Below are 4,888 nucleotides of genomic sequence, written 5' to 3'. Positions count from 1 at the left end.
ATCGAGTCAAAGTTAGAAAAGGAGAAATACAGAAGCAGGAAACTAAAGCTGAGAGATGTCCTGGAAATCACACCAGAAAGTCTAAAGAACTGCCCTCCTCAGACAACAGGAGATTTACCTTGGCATTTCCTCAGGAAGCTCATGGCTCTGAATGGGATGGCAAGAAGCACAAGCCTTGAGCACAGGGTACCCACTGATCAAACACTAACTATGGACAAAGAGGAGCTGGATATTCCTGAAGATTTTACTTTTCTCAGTGACACAGACACCAGTGATTCCGTGCACACCCTTGATGTTCTCTGTGCCATTCTGCTTTCCTCAGACAGTTTCCTACAGCAGGAGATCCTGTCCAAAATGTCCATGTGCCAGTTTGCTCTCCCTCTGCTGCTACCTGCCCTCGACACCCCCAAGTGCACCCTACTGCTGTGGGCCATGAGGGACATGGTGAGGAAGTGGAGGCCGCACTCCCTGTCAGAGAGTAGAGGGTTCAGAGAGGAGAGCCTGGTGCTCACGTCAATGCCAACCATTTCCTTTGTGCGGATGGGGAGCTGCAGCTTCTCCAAGTCCCACCTCCTCAATGAGGTTCTCAGCCCCTCCCAGCAGCACCAGGATTTCTTCATCCATCGAGACATGGAGTCTGGGAACATCCCTCGGGAAATCGCAGGTGGGCTGCTCGAGATTTCCTGGTATTTCCCTGCTGGGAGGGAGAATCTGGATCTTTTCCCAGAGCCTGTTGTGGTTGCAAACCTGCGGGGAGACATTGAGTTGCACTGGCTGCAGTTCAGCTTTTTAACAGAGGTCTCCTCAGCAGTGTTCATATTAACGGAGAGCATCAGTGAGAGAGAATGCACGCTGTTATCATCTCTGCAGGGATCAGCCACTAAATACTACTTCATCTTCAATTATCAGGCTGGGAAAGCCAAGCAAACGCTGGAATTCCTGAAAAAGTTAGCCTCGATGCTGAAACTGAACAAGTCACATGTGCTGTGGAAAGGAGGTACCACAAATAAGGCACAATTTGTAAAAGTTCTGCAGTCTGCAATAGCAGCCATAATGAAATCTTCTTCCAAGAGAGTGAGTATAGAAGCCATGGCTGAGACAGCACGTCAATTAGGCATCCAGGTAGATGAGGATAACAAGGAATGTCAGACCCCAAACACATATGCAAAGGAAATCACTGCACAAATCAAAGATGTGGCAAAGTACAAGAGGGAAAAGCTGAGACTCCAAGGGGAGACATGGAGAAACTTGGCTGAAGTGGATAAAGAGCTGTGCCGAATGAGAAAGCAAGGAGACACCCCACTGGAGAACTATAAATCTCAGCTGAAAAAGAAATTAATGGATTTATGTGCTCAGCAGAATAAACATGACCTTACTGATGGTTTGATTACATTTATTACTGGAATAGAACACCTACATCACAGGGAGAAACATTACTTCCTGAAATGGATGAAGTTTGGCCTGGATCCCACTGCTAGGGAGAATCTTTCTAAACTATGGGATCAATATAAAGAGAAATGCAAAAACTCAAAAGATGACCCCAAAATGTTTGCAGAGTTAGACAAATTAATCTCTGCCAGTTCCTTAGGAGTGCAGCATTTCATGCGTGAGTTGGGGCAGTTTTATGAAGCTGAATGCTCAATGGTTAAAGAAGGTAAAATGGCAGAAAGCCAAAGGCAATTCACCCATCTCCCAAGCATAGCAGCTGACCTCATGCTGAAAGGGTTTCCCATGGAGATCATTGATGGAGACATTTCCAACATCCCACTGCAGTGGGTAACAGATGTTCTGAGTCAGCTTGATGCCAAGCTGGGGGGAAGGTACAGAATGCTGGTTCTGATGGTGCTGGGAGTACAGAGCACTGGGAAATCCACCCTCCTCAACACCATGTTCGGCCTGCAGTTTGCAGTGAGCAGTGGCTGATGCACACGGGGAGCCTTCATGTTACTCATTAAAGTGGCAGGGAACTTTCAGCAGGAACTGGGCTGTGATTTCATCCTGGTGATAGACACAGAAGGCTTGAAAGCCCCCGAAATGGCCAAGCTGGAGGATAGTTATCAACATGACAATGAGCTGGCCACCCTGGTGACTGGACTGAGTGACATCACCATCGTTAACATGGCCATGGAGAATGCCACTGAAATGAAAGATGTTCTGCAAATTGTGGTCCATGCATTTCTCAGAATGGAGAAAATCGGGAAAAAAAACAACTGCCAGTTTGTGCATCAGAATGTCAGTGACGTGTCTGCACATGAACAAAACATGAGGGACAGGAAACACCTCCTGGAACAGCTGAATGAAATGACCAAAGTTGCAGCCAACATGGAAAAGAAATGCAAGGAGATGAATTTTTCTGATATTATGGATTATGATCTGGAAAAACACAATTGGTACATTCCTGCTTTGTGGCACGGACTCTCCCCCATGGCTCCAGTGAATTTGGGATACAGTCAAAAGGTTTATGAATTAAAGAAATATTTGTTTGAATTTCTGAAAGATTGTTCACAAGAGAGAACTCCCAAGGACATTCCCCAATTTCTTGAATGGGTGAGGAGCCTGTGGAATGCTGTAAAACATGAGAACTTCATTTTCAGCTTTAGAAACAGCCTTGTTGATGAAGCCTATAACCAGCTGTCTGTGAAGTATGCAGAGTGGGAATGGGGTTTCCGGAAGGAGATACCTTTCTGGGTATCTGAAAAGGAAACTTTCATCCAAAATCAGCCACCAGATAAACTAGACCCTAATCTTTCAATCAGACTAAAGAGTGAGGCACAGGAAAAACTGAGGCAAGAAGCAGAGAAGATTTTGAATCATTTACAACAGTATTTTGAAAGTGGAGCAGCAAATCTGCACCTGATAGAAAAGTACAAAGAAGATTTTAGAAGAAGTGCCAATAGTCTCAGGAATGAACTGGAGAGTTATTCATTCAGCAAGTGGCAAGAAGCGATTCATATTAAAAAAGGCCAACACAAAACAGACTCTGTCCTGTCAGAGTACAAGAGAAAAATTGAAGAGAAAGTGGATGGGCTTCTGAACCATTGCAGGAAAAGCAACTGTAAATTAAATAATGATGAACTGGAGAAGGAATTGGAGAACATGTGGAGAGAGACATTGTCAGAATTATCACTCATTCCTTTACAGAGACGCAACATATTTGAAGATGTGGAGTTCTAGCTGAGAAGAGACCTAGCGGATAGGGGCAGTGCAGTCTGGAAGATGTTACGGGATGCCAAAAGCTTGTGTGCTTATAAAACACAAAATTTCAAAATGAAAAAGGAATACTTAGACTTAAAAGTGTTCAGAGGTTACACACTATCAATATCAGGTGTGAAAGAATTCTTGACACAGGAATGCTGGCATAAAACAGAGGCTTTAGCTAAATCCTTAATAGAAGAGTGCAATAGTTACACTGATGGAAAAGTAAATGGCAAAGCAGATTATGATGAAACTTATTGCAGAGAGTTGTTCTAAAGAGCCTAAAGGAAGCCTTTACATTGAAATCAAAAACAGGCTGAGAAACTCTTTTGTGAATGGAGAATTACAGAAGTTAATTCCCTTAAATGTAATGGTGATTCTCTTTTAATATCAGACACAGGTTGCAGCTTCCAAACAGATAAAGAAACAATGCTATTTCACATTTCACATCCCATCACATTTCACATCACATATCGATGTATGGCAAAATTAAAGAAGGAGGGAAAGACCCAAATGTGGAGATTCTGCACCTCTGTCTTAAGGAGCAAATCGCCAAAATCCCAATTTGTCCTCACCACTGCATTTTGCTGATACAGTGGTACCATCCAGTGACCTGCAAACCTTTCCCACATGAGTGTTCCCTCCAAGAGCCCCCGAATACGAACCATCCACTTCTGCTACTTAGAGGATCAATATCCTGTGCTTTTATGGCTAATCTGACACCAAACAGCCTGGCCCTGATGCTCGCCTTCTCTGGGGTAACACATGGGAGGGGGAAAGTACTTCAGAAACACCAATGAGGGAGGTTTGCAGCATAATGTAATGGGGAAAGGAGGGATGCAGCCAGCAACCCCAAAAGACCCTGAGGTTTCAAAGGGAATCCCCACAAACCCAACAGACACCAAGGCTCCATGGGAAACCCACCCCATCCCTGGGAATGGTCTTTCCCTCTGCTCTGCTCACTGCCCCGCACACATCTCTCATCCAGGGTAGTAAAGCTAAGAAGCCATGGTGCATTGGCTATTTGCCCTGTGATTGCCTGCTACCCTTCTGCATGGGGGTGCTGTGGGGAGAAGCCAGGGAAGGCAGTTAGTGGTGCTAAGAAATCTGTGGTCCCAGCTAGAAGGTCACATACTGCCATTTTGGCTAATACTTGCCTGGGTTTCCTCCCCCCTGCTCGCATGGCATGGTTTGGCCCAGCTCTGTCTGTAACATCCAAATGGATCCTTCTGGATGAAAGTGTCTATAAAGATGTGAATGAACATTTCAGTAATTCCTGTTGTATCCAAACGTGATTTTAAAATTGCTTTAAGTGAGCTGTGGCAGCCAAGGTTGAGCTTCACTGCCCTGACTTTCACTGATGTATAAATGCCGATGATTTGACTATTTACTGTCCTACAATTTTTGCCTGATCTCATTTGCTTGTTAGCCAGATACTGTATAAGCCCCAGTTCAGGCCAACCAGGAGCTTTATAAAATGAAATTCTAAAATGCCATGTTTGACTGATGTTGATTTATTTTGTGTATAAATGATCAAGAATTTTCAAAGAAAATTAAATGAGAAATGGTTTACAGGAGAGTGAGACGAGGTTTTGAGAGAGGAACATCCTGAGTACAATTTTTTTTCCTATTGATTTTCTGTGAATAAATGTTGGCCCAGGTAGCTGCCAGAGATAAAGTTTAAAACTGATCT

At 44.1% G+C, this 4,888-nt stretch overlaps 1 pseudogene; it reads left to right on the top strand.

Annotated features, from left to right (window-relative positions):
- Window positions 1-210: 210 nt before the first annotated feature.
- On the top strand, window positions 211-3,471 carry LOC140913574 (up-regulator of cell proliferation-like; annotated as a pseudogene).
- The last annotated feature ends 1,417 nt before the right edge of the window (window positions 3,472-4,888 follow it).

The sequence above is a fragment of the Lepidochelys kempii genome, chromosome 6 (assembly GCF_965140265.1).
Source record: "Lepidochelys kempii isolate rLepKem1 chromosome 6, rLepKem1.hap2, whole genome shotgun sequence".
Lineage (NCBI taxonomy): Eukaryota > Metazoa > Chordata > Testudines > Cheloniidae > Lepidochelys > Lepidochelys kempii.
The sequence above is the reverse complement of the archived record's forward strand: the minus strand, read 5'-3'. Positions and strand labels throughout refer to the sequence as shown.